The 14,723-nt window shown below is 45.4% G+C and overlaps 1 protein-coding gene across 1 annotated transcript in view; it reads left to right on the top strand.

Moving 5' to 3' along the window:
• GAPVD1 (GTPase activating protein and VPS9 domains 1) overlaps positions 1-14,723 on the top strand; it is a 129,609-nt gene that overhangs the window by 1,920 nt on the left and 112,966 nt on the right. The window contains exons 2-3 of the mRNA XM_055117602.1: positions 11,017-11,111; positions 13,413-13,578. The gene's annotated coding sequence lies outside the window, so the exon portion shown is untranslated. The remainder of the gene's footprint in view (positions 1-11,016; positions 11,112-13,412; positions 13,579-14,723) is intronic.

Here is a 14,723-nt window from a genome sequence, read left to right as displayed (position 1 = left end):
TAAGATAGAAATCATCATTTGACCACATTACAGCTTCTTTCATTTCAATCAAATGTTTTTATAGTGCAGTCCATTTCCATTAAAAAAAAAAAACTCTCCATTTCAGCCTTATCCTTGATTAACAGAGTAACGTTTTGTAACTCTCCTTTTTGTAAAATTTAGAAAAGCGATACATGGCTAACTTCCAAAGGGAATTGAGTATATTGTGGTTTCATCTTTTTAAAACCAGACATTTTACATACATTTTCTAGTATATTCCAAAGCACAGTCACTTACGAATAGGAAAGTACATGGTCAAAACTAGCTTGCTGAACATTAAATGCCAAAAATAATATCCAGGTCAAGTTATCAATACTTAACTGTTAGACACTGTGCTAAAGACGTACGTGCGTTATCTCTTTTTATCTTTAAGAAAGCAGTTTTTTGTAATCCCAGTATTTTGGGAGGCCGAGGTGGGCGGATCACGAGGTCAAGAGATCGAGACCATCCCGGCCAACATGGTGAAACCCAGTCTCTACTAAAAATACAAAAATCAGTTGGGTGTAGTGGCGCGCACCTATAGTCCCAGCTACTGCTACTCAGAGGATGAGGCAGGAAAATCGCTTGAACCTGGGAGGCGGAGGTTCAGTGAGCTGAGATCGCACCACTGCACTCCAGCCTGGCCACAGAACGAGACTCTGTCTCAAAACAAAAACAAAAACAAAAAGAAACAAACAAAAAAGCATTTTTTTCTTACCCCTATTTTAGAGTGAAGGAATCTGAAGCCCCAGGAGGTAAAGAAACTTGCCCAGGAGATTGCACACCTAAGATAATGAGCCAGTATTTGAGCCTTGGCAGTTTGATTTTTAACCTCTATAGGTTGTCATCTTGAGCTTCAGATTTATAAGACTTAATTTTGGGTTTGTGCATGGTGGCTCAGATGTGTAATCCCAGCACTTTGGGAGGCCAAGGTAGGTGAATCACTTGAGGTCAGGAGTTCGAGACCAGCCTGGCCAACAGGGCAAAACTCCATCTCTAATAAAAATACAAAATTTGCTGGGCATGGTAGCACACGCCTGTAATCCGAGCTACTCGAGAGGCTGAGGCACGAGAACCACTTGAACCTGGGAGGCAAAAGTCACAGTGAGCCAAGATCGCACCACTGCACTCCAGCCTGGGCAACAGGGTGAGACTGTCTAAAAAGAAAAAAAAAACCTTACATTTTGTTTTAGGATATAGAGTAGTCACATATTTTGGGTTTTAAATTTAAAGTTTATAATTTTCATAGATATGGGGTCTAGCTACATTGACCAGGTTGGTCTCAAACTCCTGGCCTCAAGCAATCCTCCCACTTCAGCCTTCCAAAGTGTGGGAATTACAGGAATGAGCCACCACATCCAGCTCCAGTTACACATTTTGTAAATATTTTGATAACAGATGATATGCAAATATAAATTTTTATCCAGAAATTTAAACCAGCCCATTTCACTTGTGCTCCTATGGGTAAGAAAATTGCTTTCCAGGCTGGGCCTGGTGGCTCACACCTGTAATCCCAGCACTATGGGAGGCCGAGGCAGGCGGATAACCTGAGGTCGGGAGTTCGAGACCAGCCTGGTCAAAATGGAAAACCCCGTCTCTACTAAAAATACAAAATTAGCCCAGCGTGGTGGCTCATGCCTGTAATCCCAGCTACTCGAGAGGCTGAGGCAGGAGAATCACTTGAACCCGGGAGGTGGAGGTTGAGGTGAGCCGAGATCATGCCATTGCACTGCAGCCTGGGCAACAAGAGCGAAACTCTCTCTCAAAAAAAAAAAAAAAATTGCTTTCCATTTCCTACCTGATCTCAGAAAGCTAATTAAGCAGAGGTAAGACTTATTAGGATTGGATGTCATTTAGCTCTTAAATCTTCTTTTGTGGCCGTGCGCGGTGGCTCACGCCTGTAATCCCAGCACTTTGGGAGGCCGAGGCGGGTGGATCACGAGATCGGGAGATCGAGACCATCCTGGCTAACACGGTGAAACCCCGTCTCTACTAAAAATACAAAAAATTAGCTGGGCACGGTGGCGGGCGCATGTAGTACCAGCTACTCGGGAGGCTGAGGCAGGAGAATGGTGTGAACCCAGGAGGTGGAGCTTGCAGTGAGCTGAGATCGCGCCACTGCACTCTAGCCTGGGTGACAGAGCGAAACTCTGCCTCAAAAATAGAAAGTAAAAAATAAATCTCCCTTTGTGAAAGAGGACTAATAATAAATGACAAGCATCCAGCAGGAAGAAAAAGGAAAGGACCTATGTAATTTACAAGTTTAATATTAACATTTAGATCCTGATAATTGAGAATTTTCCATATGTTTTGTTAGAGAGAACATTCAACTAGGTGATAGGGCACATAACTTTGACAAAAACCAATTTCTCAGAGCCACAGTTTTTTTTTTTTTTTTTTGAGATGGAGTCTTGCTCTGTTGCCCAGGCTGGAGTGCAGTGGCATGATCTTGGCTTACTGCAGCCTCTGCCTCCCCGGTTCCAGCGATTATCCTGTCTCAGCCTCCTGGTAGCTGGGATTACAGGCGTACACCATCATGCCCAGCTAATTTTTGTATTTTTAGTAGAGATGGGGTTTTGCCATGTTGGCCAGGATGGTCTTGAACTCCTGACCTCAGGTGATCTGGCCGCCTCGGCCTCCCAAAGTGCTGGGATTACAGGCGTGAGCCACCACGCCCGGCCAAGCTCAGATTCTTAATCTATTGAATGTCAGGAATTTCTGTCCTGCCTGTCTTACTGGACTGCTTCAAGGATCAAATGAGATATTGTATGTGAAAGTAGTGTGAAGGTTGTAGAACAGTGGTAATGCCATTGCTAATCATAGAAATATAACGTGAGAAGAAATTTTAGAAGTAAGGCCAAGTGCAGCGGCTCATGCCCATAGTCCCGCCACTTTGGGAGGGCGAGGTGGAAGGAAACTTGAGGCCAGGTGTTTGAGACCAGCCTGGGCAAAACAGAGAGATCGCCTCCTTCTGTGAAAATATTTAAAAATTAGCCAGTCATTGTGGTGCGTGCCTGTAGTTCCAGATACTCAGAAAGCTGAGGTGGGAGGATCACTTGAGCCCAGGAGTTTGAAGCAGCAATGAGCAATGATTGTGCCACTGCACTCCAGCCTGGACAACAAAGGAAAACACCTCTCAAAAAATAAAAAATAAATGGTACGTCTAATTGTTCCTATATTGGTCACATAGATGTCTTTTTTTTTCTTTCGAGACAGAGTCTTGCTCTGTTGCCCAGGCTGGAGTGCAGTGGTGCAATCTCGGCTCATTGCAACCTCCGCCTCCCGGGTTCAAACAATTCTCCTGTCTCAGCCTCCCGAGTAGCTGGGATTACAGGCACACAGCACCACACCCAGCTAATTTTTGGATTTTTAGTAGAGACAGGGGTTTCACCATGTTGGCCAGGCTGGTCTCAAACTCCTGACCTCGTGATCTGCCCGCCTTGGCCTCCCAAAGTGCTGGGATTACAGTTGTGAGCCATCTGCATCCAGCCCACATAGATGTCTTTATTAAGGTGCTAAGAATAATTTATTCACCCTTCATCAAACAACTCTCGAATAAAACAAAAGTGTCACCTTAACACCTGAGCCAGAAGCAATAGTAGGTATAAATCATGTATTTTATTTTTTTTGGTACTTCTGAAAGTACAATGTGCTATGCAATTAATTTCCTTCCTTGTCTTCAGTTTCTAAAAGTAAATTTATAATAGAGAACTTTCCCCTCTCCACACATACATAGAAATAGTGCATTTTCTATCACATTTTGTGCGTGTGTGCCGAAGGCATTTAGGAGGGCACACTGTGTTAGATAATGTAAAAGAGAGGCAAGACCATAGGATTTGGAAGCGCTAAAACTATTTGAGTTCCAGTTGTGTTACTTACTGGCTGTGTAACTTATGGCAAGTCAATCTCTCTGAGGCTCTGTTTATGAGTGTGTAAAATGGATATAATTCTGCCACTTAACAAGGCTGGTTTTTGTTTGTTTGAGACAGGGTCTCACTTTGTCACCCAGGCTGGAGTGCAATGGTGCCATTATGGCTCACTGCAGCCACAACCTCCCAGGCTCAAGCCATCCTCTGGCCTCAGCCCCCCGAGTAGCTGGGACTACAGGCACACACCACCACAGCCTACTAATTTTTGTATATTTTGTAGAGACAGGGTTTCACCATGTTGCCCAGGCTGGTCTTGAACTCCTGGGCTCAAGCGATCTGCTTGACTTGGCCTCCCAAAGTGCTGGGATTATGTGAGCCACTGTGCCTGGCCAAGACTGTTGTCATGATCAAGTAAGGTAATACACGGTATTAGAGATGTCCATGTAAACTTAAAAAGAAAAATAAGAACAACAGAAAAGAAATAAGGTAATATAAGTAAAAGTGAAGCTGGGTGTGATGGCACCCCCTGTAGTCCTAGCTACTCCAGAGGCTGAGGTAGGAAGATTGCTTGAGCCTAGGAGTTTGAGGCTACCCTGGGAGAAATAGGAAGACTGTCTCAAAAATTGTTTAACTGGAAAGCACTTAATTTTATATAAAAAAATGCTACTTTTATTTTTTAAATTTCTTTCTTTTATCTTGAGACAGGGTCTCCTTCTATTGCCCAGGCTGGTCTTGAATTGCTGGCCTCAAGCAATCCTCCTGCCTCAGCCTCCCAAAGTGCTAGGATTACAGGCATGAGCTACCACACGCGGCCAAAATACTACTTTTAATTTTTCTTCCTTCTGTCTTATAGTTTCCTTTGAAGTAAAATAAGCTGCAAAATATGAAGAGCTGGCCGGGCGCCGTGGCTCACACCTGTAACCCCAGCACTTTGGGAGGCCAAGGCGGGCGGATCACGAGGTCAGGAGATCGAGACCATCCTGGATAACACGGTGAAACCCCGTCTCTACTAAAATACAAAAAATCAGCCGGGCGTGGTGGCGGACACCTGTAGTCCCAGCTACTCAGGAGGCTGAGGCAGGAGAATGGCGTGAACCTGGGAGGTGGAGCTTGCAGCGAGCCGAGATCATGCCACTGCACTCCAGCCTGGGTGACAGAGTGAGACTCCATCTCAAAAAAAAAAAAAAAATGACGAGCTACCTGTATAGAATTTGATAATATTTGATATATCTTAAATTTAAATTGTTTTTCTTTTCTCATTTCTTTCCTTCCTCTTTTTTTTTTTTTTTTTTTTTTTTAGAGATAGGGTTTTACTATGTTGTCCAGGCTGGTCTCCAACTCCTGGGCTCAAGCAATCTGCTTGCCACAGCCTCCCAAAGTGCTGGGATTGCAAGCATGAGCCATTGCACCTGGCCTTAAATTTAAAATTTTTAAAATAGTAAATGTATATACAAGGCATAAAATTCAAAGGGTCCAATAAGTCTCCCTGCCACTCAGTCCTCAGCCCTGTTCCCCTACACTGATAGAGGGAACCACTGTAACCACTTTCTTGTGGAGCCTTCTAGAAATGTTTTACTTTTTAATTGATTATTTTTTTCGAGACAGATCTCACTCTGTTGCCCAGGCTGGAAAGCAGTGGCTCAATCACAGTTCACTGCAGCCCCCATCTCCCAGGCTCAAGCAATCCTCTGTCTCAGCCTTCTGGGTAGCTGGGCCTACAGGTGTCTGCCACCACACAGCACTAATTTTTTTTTTTTTTGAGATGGAGTCTTGCTCTGTCGCCTAGGCTAGAGTGCAATGGCACAATCTTGGCTCACTGCAACCTCCGTCTCCCGGGTTCAAGCGATTCTCCTACCTCAGCCGGATCCCAACCTGTAGCTGGGATTACAGGTGCCTGCCATTGCATCCGGCTAATTTTTGTATTTTTAGTAGAGATGGGGTTTCACCATCTTGTCCAGGCTGATCTCGAACTCCTGACCTTGTGAACCACCCACCTCAACCTCCCAAAGTGCTGGGATTACAGGCGTGAGCCACCATGCCCGGCAATTTATTTTTTGTAGTGACAGGGTATAGCTATGTTGCCCAAGCTGATCTTGAACTCCTGGCCTTAAACAGTCCCCCTGCTTCACCCTCCCAAAGTGCTGGGATTATAGGCATAAGCTGCTGTGGCCAGCTTAGAAATGTTTTATTCACACACAATACGTGTGTTTGTGTGTGTTTTCCTGTTTTATTTATTTTATTTATTTATTTATTTTTATTTTTTGAGACAGAGTTTCACTTTTGTTGCCCAGGCTGGAGTGCAGTGGCTCTATCTCGGCTCACCACAACCTCTGCCTCCCGGGTTCAAGCGATTCTCCTGCCTCAGCCTCCTGAGTAGCTGGGACTACAGGCGCCCACCACCATGCCCAGCTAATTTTTGTATTTTTAGTAGCGAAGGGGTTTCACCATATTGGCCAGGCTGGTCTCGAACTTTTGACCTTGTGATCTGCCCACCTTGGCCTCCTGAAGTGCTGGGATTACAGGCATGAGCCACCACACCTGGCCTATCTATTTTATTTTTTGAGATGGAGTGCACTGGAATGATCACGGCTCACTGAAGCCTTGACCTCTTAGGCTGAAGTGATCCTCCTGCCTCAGCTTCCTGAGTAGCTGGGACCACAGGTGTGCGCTACCATGGCCAGATAATTTTTAAATTTTATTTATTTAGAGACAACATCTCACTCTATTGCTCAGGCTTGAGTGCAGTGGCCAGATCATGGCTTACTGCAGCCTCAATCTCCTGGGCCCAAATGATCCTCCCACTTCATCCTCCCAAGTAGCTGGGACTACAGACATGCGCCATCACCCCCAGCTAATTTTTTTTATTTTTTGTAGAGATAGGGTTTCACCGTGTTGTCCAGGCTGGTATTGAACTCCTAGGTTGAAGCAGTTCGCATGCTTCGGCCTCCCAAAGTGCTGGGATTATAGGCATGAGGCTCTGTGCCTGGCCATAATTTTTTCATTTTTTGTAGAAATGCTTTACTATGTTGCCCAGGCTAATCACGAACTCCCAGGCTCAAGCAATCCTCCTGCCTCAGCCTTCTAATGTGCTGGGATTACAGGTGTGAACCACCCCACTCTGCCTAGAAATGTTTTATTCATATAAAAAATGTAGGCCAGGCGCGGTGGCTCATGCCTGTAATCCCAGCACTTTGGGAGGCCAAGGTGGGCGGATCACCCGAGGTCAGGAGTTCCAGACCAGCCTGGCCAAGATGGTGAAACCCTGTCTCTACTAAAAGTACAAAAATTAGCCAGACATGGTTGCATGCGCCTGTAATCCCAGCTACTCAGGAGGCTGAGACAGGAGAATTGTTTGAACCTGAGAGTCAGAGGTTGCAGTGAGTCAAGATCACACCACTGCACTCCAGTCTGGGCAACAGAGCAAGACTCTGTCTCAAAAAAAAAATTATATATGTATATCTACACACACACACACACACACGTGTATGTGTGTGTGTCTGAGTATATCCATGTTTTAATTTTTTTTAATTAATTTTTTTTTGTGATGGAGTTTCACACTTGTCTCCCAGGCTGTAGTGCAGTAGCACGATCTTGGCTCATTGCAACCTCCACCTCCTGAGTTTGAGTGATTCTCCTGCCTCAGCCTCCCGAGTAGCTGGGATAACAAGCATGCACCACTACACACAGCTAATTTTGTATTTTTAGTAGAGATGGGGTTTCACCATCTTGGCCAGGCTGGTCTTGAACTCCTGACCTCAGGTGATCCACCTGCCTCGGCCTCCCAAAGTGCTGGGATTACAGGTGGGCCCACCCGCCCGGCCATATCCATGTTTTAAAACCAGTGATGGAGCACTGAAGCATAGTGCATATATGGTTCTGTGTCTTTATTCAATTAACTGCATTTCTTGGAGATTGTCACAAATCAGTACCTGTGGAGCTGCCTTTTTTTTTTTTTTTTTTTTTTTTTTTTGAGATGGAGTTTTGCTCTGTTGCCCAGGCTGGAGTGCAATGGTGCGATCTCGGCTCACTGCAACCTCTGCCTCCTGGGTTCAAGCAATTCTCCTGCCTCGGCCTCCTATGTAGCTGAGATTACAGGTATGCACCACCAAGCCCGACTAATTTTTGTATTTTTAGTAGAGATCGGTGCGGGGGGAGGTCTCACTGTGTTGGCCAGGCTGGTCTTGAACTCCTGACCTCAAGCAATCCACCCGCGTAGGCCTTTCAAAGGGCTGGGATTACAGGTGTGCGCCACTGCGTCCAGCTGGAGCTGCCTTTTGTTGATATGTAAAGAGTAGCTACCCTTTATGTATGATGTGCCGGATGTTTTATTTTTTAATTTTATTTTATTATATATATTTTTGAGACGGAATCTCGCTCTGTTGCCCAGGCTGGAGTGCAGTGGTATGACCTCGGCTCAATGCAATCTCTGTCTCCTGGGTTCAAGTGATTCTCCTGCCTCAGCCTCCCGAGTAGCTGGTATTACAGGCGCCCGCCACCACGCCCGGTTATTATTTTTTTTTTTTTTGTATTTTTAGTAGAGACGGGGTTGGTTTCACCATGTTGGCCAGGCTGGTTTTGAACTCCTGACCTCAAGTGATCTAGCCACCTCAGCCTCCCAAAGTGTTAGGATAACAGGCATGAGCCACCGTGCCTGGCCACGCTGGATGTTTTAATTTTTTTTTTTTTTTGAGATGGAGTCTTGCTCTGTCGCCAGACTGGAGTGCAGTAGCATGACCTCGGCTCACTGCAACCTCTGTCTCCTGGGTTCAAGCAATTTTTGTGCCTTAACCAGCTGGGACTACAGGCACGTGCCACCACACCCAGCTAATTTTTGTATTTTTAGTAGAGACGGGTTTCACCGTGTTGGCCAGGATGGTCTCAATATCCTGACCTCGCGATCCACCCGCCTTGGCCTCCCAAAGTGCTGGGATTACAGGTGTGAGCCACTGGGCCCGGCCTTTTTTTTTTTTTTTTTGAGACAGGGTCAGAGCACAGTGGTGTAATCTCAGCTTACTGCAGCCTTCTCCTCCTGGGTTCAAGTGATCTCCTGCCTCAGCTTCCCAAGTAGTTTTCTTTTCTCAAAAAAAGAAAAAAAAAAGATATTCTTTTTTTTGAGACAGAGTCTCGCTCTGTCACCCAGGCTGGAGTGCAATGGCGCAATCTCAGCTCACTGCAACCCCCGCCTCCCAGGTTCAAGCGGTTCTCCTGCCTCAGCCTCCCGAATAGCTGGGACTGCAGGTGTGTGCCACTACACTCGGCTAATTTTTTTGTATTTTTGTTAGAGATGAGATTTCACCATGTTGGTCAGGCTAGTCTCGAACTCCTGACCTCATGTGATCTGCCCACATTGGCCTCCCAAAGTGCTGGGATTACAGGACTTTGTAATCAGGACCATGCCCAGCCAAACTTTGTCTCACTATAGCTTTCTGATGTATTTATTTATTTATTTACTTATTTTTTAAATCTGTATACTCAGAGTGCTTTATGATGTCTTGATATCGTTTAGAACAAGTCCTTCCACATTGCTCTTCTTCTTCAGGAATGTTTCTGACTATTCTTGGCGTTTTGTATTTCCATGTAAGTTTTAGAATCAGTCTATCAAGTTCACAAACCAAACCTGTTACATATTGTTAAGTTAGAAAAAAAAAAAAGCAGGGCCTGGCGCAGTGGCTCACGCCTGTAATCCCAGCACTTTGGGAGGCCGAGGCGGGCAGATCACGAGGTCAGGAGATCAAGACCACCCTGGCTAACACGGTGAAACCCCTATCTCTACTAAAAATACAAAGTATTAGCCAGGCATGGTGGCAGGCACCTGTAGTCCCAGCTATTCAGGAGGCTGAGGCAGAAGAATCACTTGAACCCAGGAGGCGGAGGTTGGAGTGAGCCAAGATCTTGCCGTGAGCCAAGATCTTGTCACTGCACTCCAGCCTGGGCAACAGAACGAGACTCCGTCTCAAAAAAAAGAAAAGAATATTGTAGGCTGGGCAAGGTGTGTTCCCAGTGCTTTATGATGCCAAGGCGTGAGATCACTTGGGGCCAGGAGTTTGAGAGCAGCCTGGGCAAATAGCGAGACGCCATCTCTACAAAAATATAAAAATAAAATAATAATAATAATAGAATTAACCAAGCACAGTGGTGCACACCAGTAGTCCCAGCTAGTAGACTGAGGCGGGAGTATCAGTTGAGCTCAGCAGTTTGAGGCTGCAATGAGCTACAATCACACCACTGCACTTCAGCCTGGGTGGAAGACGAAAACTCTGTCTCAAAAAAATAAATAAATAATAAATGGTATAGTACTATCATACTTTTGAGTAATCTGCTTTATTATTTTTTCCTTTTTTTTTTTTGAGACGGAGTTTCACTCTTGTTGCCCAGGCTGGAGTGCAATGGCACGATCTCGGCTCACCACAACCTCAGCCTCCTGGGTTCAAGCGATTCTCCTGCCTCAGCCTCCCAAGTAGCTGGAATTACAGGCATGCACCACCACATCCGGCTGATTTTTTTGTATTTTTAGTAGAGATGGAGTTTTGTCATCAGAAATAAAAAATTTCCATTTTGAAGTGAAAAATTAGGATACTTCAGTATGGCTGGGCGCAGTGGCTCATGCCTGTAATGCTGGCACTTTGGGAGGCCGAGGCAGGCAGATCACTTGAGGTCAGGAGTTCAATACCAGTGTGGCCAATATGGTGAAACCCTGTCTCTACTAAAACTACAAAAATTGGCCAGGCATGGTGGTGCATGCCTGAAATCCCAGGTACTCGGGGGGCTGAGGCAGGAGAATCACTTTAACCTGGGAGGCAGAGGTTGCAGTGAGCCAAGATCACTCCATTGCACTCCAGCCTGGGCAACAGAGAGATACTCTGTCTAAACCAAAAATAAATAAATAAATAAATAAATAAAAAGGAAGGATACATCAGTACATCAGTATGATAAAATATTCAGGAACCATTAAAATTGCTGATTTTTGGATAGGAGGGGATGGAGGAAAAAATTGCTGATTTTTATGTTTTTCAAAAAGTAAATTATGTCCACTCCACTGCTTCACTTGAATAGCCTTAAAAAAACAAAGTAAATTGTTAGTTTTTTCATCTACATCTTCTTTTTATTTAAACACCTGTTTATCTATTAGGACCTTATCAAGCTTGAAGATCTTTAAAAAGAAAAGTAAAAGTAATGCAAGAGAACAAAAAAGATTGTCAGCGAAAGATATATAATTGCATTAAGGTAAGACTTTTTTTTTCCTTTCCTTTTTTTTTCTGAGACAGAGTCTCTCTCTTTCACCCAGGCTGGAGTGCAGTGGCACCATCTCAGCTCACTGAAATCTCCGTCTCCCAGGTTCAAGCGATTCTCCTGCCTCAGCCTCCTGAGTAGCTGGGATTACAGGTGCCCACGACCAGGCCCGGCTAATTTTTGTATTTTTAGTAGAGACAGAGTTTCACCATGTTGGCCAGGCTGTTCTTGAACTCCTGACCTCAAGTGATCTGTCTGCCTTGGCCTCCCAAATTGCTGGGATTACAGGCGTGAGCCACTGTACCCGGCCAAGGTAAGATATTTCATATGTTATAATGAACGATGGGTTAAATTCAAATACAAGTAATATACCACTTTTTTTTTTTTTTTTTTGAGACGGAGTCTTGCTCTATCGACCAGGCTGGAGTTCAGTGGTGCGATCTCGGCTTATTGCAAACTCCGCCTCCCGGGTTCACGCCATTCTCTCGCCTCAGCCTCCCGAGTAGCTGGGACTACAGGTGCCCGCCACCGCGCCCAGCTGATTTTTTGTATTTTTAGTAGAGACGGGGTTTCACCGTGTTAGCCAGGATGGTCTTGATCTCCTGACCTCGTGATCCGCCCGCCTCGGCCTCCCAAAGTGCTGGGATTACAGGTGTGAGCCGCCGCGCCCGGCTGTAATATACCACTTTTATGTTGCATTAACTTTACAGCTCCTGGGCCAGACATGGTGGTTCATACCTGTAATCCCAGCAGTGTGGAGTCTGAGCCATCAGTATTGCTGGAGCCCAGGAGTTCAAGACCAGCCTGGGCAACATAGCAACACCCTGTCTCTACAAAAAGTTAAAAAATTAGCCACGTGTATGGAGAGTGCCTCTAGTTCCAGCTACTTGGGAGCATGAGGCAGGAAGATCACTGGAGCCCAGGAGTTTGAGGTTGCAGTTAGCTATGATTGTGCCACTGCACTCCAGCCTGGGTGACACAGTGAGACCCTCTCTCTAAAAAACAACAAAGAATTACAGCTCCTATCAGTTTGGATGTCCCTGGTACTTGTAGAAAAATAAGGATTACAGTAGACTTCATTTGGCTGAAGTCTTTGAGTTGCAGGATTCATAAGCCTGTTCTATAGGAGCCACTTTCCTCATTTTCAGTTTTCTCAGGTTTTTTTTTAATTTTTTTATTTAGAAATTTTTTTAGAGACGAAGTCTTGCTCTTTTGCCCAGGATGGAGTGCAGTGGTAAAATCATAGCTCACTGTAGCTTCAAGCTCCTGGGCTCAAGCAATTCTCCTGAGTCAGCATCTTGAATAGCTGGGATTACAGGTGAGAACCAGTGCACTCGGCCAGCTGATAATTTTAACTCCTTGCTAAATGTTGCAAAGCCATATGACTGTGAATACATTGCTAGGATCTTTGAAGAGTCTCCAGGCAAGTGAGGGCCACTAAATCATAAGCTCCATTAGCTTCATGGATCTCAGTATTATTATTTCTGAGCCTGCCAGTGGGGGCCAGTGTAGGACCACCAATGACCCAGAACATGGCCTATGGCTATGACGGGAACAAATTAATTGCTCCAAAGTGAAAAGTATTTTTTTAAGGAATACTTTCTACCACCTGGGTCTTACTGGATTTTTTTACTTGCAGGATTCCTAGAGCTCTAACCTGGGAAACACAGCAAAACCTCATCTCTACAAAAAATAAAAAAGTTAGCCAGGCATGGTGGTGCGTGCATATGATCCCAGGTACTCAGGAGGCTGAGGCAGGAGGATTGCTTGAGCCCCGCCCAGAAAGTAGAGGTTGCAGTGGGCTGTGATTACATCACTGCACTTTAGCCTGGGTGACAGAGAGAGACCCTGTCTCAGAATTACAAAAAAAAAAAAAAAAAAAAAAAGCTGGGTGTGGTGGTTCCTGCCTGTAATCCCAGCACTTTAGGAGGACGAGGCAGGAAGATTACTTGAGTCCAGGAGTTTGAGACCAGCCTGGGCAACACAGTGAGATCTTGTCTGTATAAAAAATAAAAAAATTAGCCAGGCACGGTGAAGGGACTTCGCATGTGTGAAGTTCCAGGTACTCTGGAGGCTGAAGTGGGAGGATGGCTTGAGCCAGGGAGGTTGAGGCTGCAGTAAGCAGTGATGGTGTCACTGAGCTTTAGCCTGGGTGAAAGAGCGAGATCCTGTCTCAAAAAGTAAATAAACAATGAAAACTATTTTAGAGTTTTTTAATGGTAAAATTATGATTTCTATTCATGTTATTGCTGTATTTACTTACCGCCTAGTTTATAATTTGCTTGACTCTTCCAGATGTGGCCCTAATCTTTCCACAGTCAAGCGTGTACTACTATTTCACAGCATTTTCCTTTCCAAACTGTGTGCCAAATAAATCGGGGTCTCCAACCCCAGAGCCGTGAACTGGTACCGGTCTGTGGCTTGTTAGGAATGGAGCAGCACAGGATGAAGTGAGTGGTGGGTAAGTGAGCATTACCACCTGAGCTCTGCCTCCTGTCAGATCAGCAATGGCATTAGATTATCATAGGAGTGCGAACCCTATTGTGAACTGCGTATGCAAGGGGTCTAGGTTGTCCACTCCTTATGGGAATCTAATGCCTAATTATCTGAGGTGTAACAATTTCATCCCGAAACCATCCCCCCGACCTCCTCCACCCCCTACCACCATTTCCTGGAAAAACTGTCTTCCACAAAACCAGTCCCTGGTGCCAAAAAGGTTAGGGACTGCTGAAATAAAATCATGTCATAGGTGAAGTCCTTGTTTCTTCCCTTTTGTCTTCCTCTTTCTCTGTAATCTTTATTTCTTATGGCCTGTTTTTCTTTCTGGTGTGGTTTGGTCTCACTTAACTCATATTTCTTTCCTAAGTGTAGATGTATTGTAACTTAAACAATGTTACTTTTCGGTCTTGATGGATGGCTCACACCTGTAATTCCAGCACTTTGGGAGGCTGAGGTGGGCAGATCACCTGAGGTTGGGAGTTTGAGACCAGCCTGACCAACATGGAGAAACCCCGTCTCTACTAAAAATACAAAATTTGCTGGCGCAGTAGCTCACACCTGTAATCCCAGCACTTTGGGAGGCCGAGGCGGGCGGATCACGAGGTCAGGAGTTCAAGACCAGCCTGGCCAACATAGTGAAACCCTGTCTGAACTAAAAATACAAAAATTAGCCAGGGATGGTGGCGTGCGCTTGTAGTCTCAGCTACTCTGGAGGCTGAGGCAGGAGAATCACTTGAACCTGGGAGGCGGAGGTTATGGTGAGCTGATATCGCGCCATGGCACTCCAGCCTGGGCAACAAGAGCGAAACTCCGTCAAAAAAAAAAAAAAAAAATTAGCCGGGCATGGTGGCCCGAACCTGTAATCCCAGCTGTTCGGGAGGCTGAGGCATGAGAATTGCTTGAACCTGGGAGGCGGAGGTTGTGGTAAGCCAAGATCGTGCCATTGTACTCCAGCCTGGGCCATAAGAGCGAAACTCTGTCTCAAAAAAGAAAAAGAAAAAGAAAAATTAGCCAGGCATGGTGGCGTGCACCTGTAATCCCAGCTGAGGATTAGGCATGAGAACTGCTTGATCCCAGGAGGTGGAGGTTGCAGTGAGTCGAGATCAT

Source organism: Pan paniscus, chromosome 11 (genome assembly GCF_029289425.2).
Source record: "Pan paniscus chromosome 11, NHGRI_mPanPan1-v2.0_pri, whole genome shotgun sequence".
Classification (NCBI taxonomy): Eukaryota; Metazoa; Chordata; class Mammalia; order Primates; family Hominidae; genus Pan; species Pan paniscus.
This window is presented reverse-complemented; position numbering and strand designations above follow the sequence as displayed.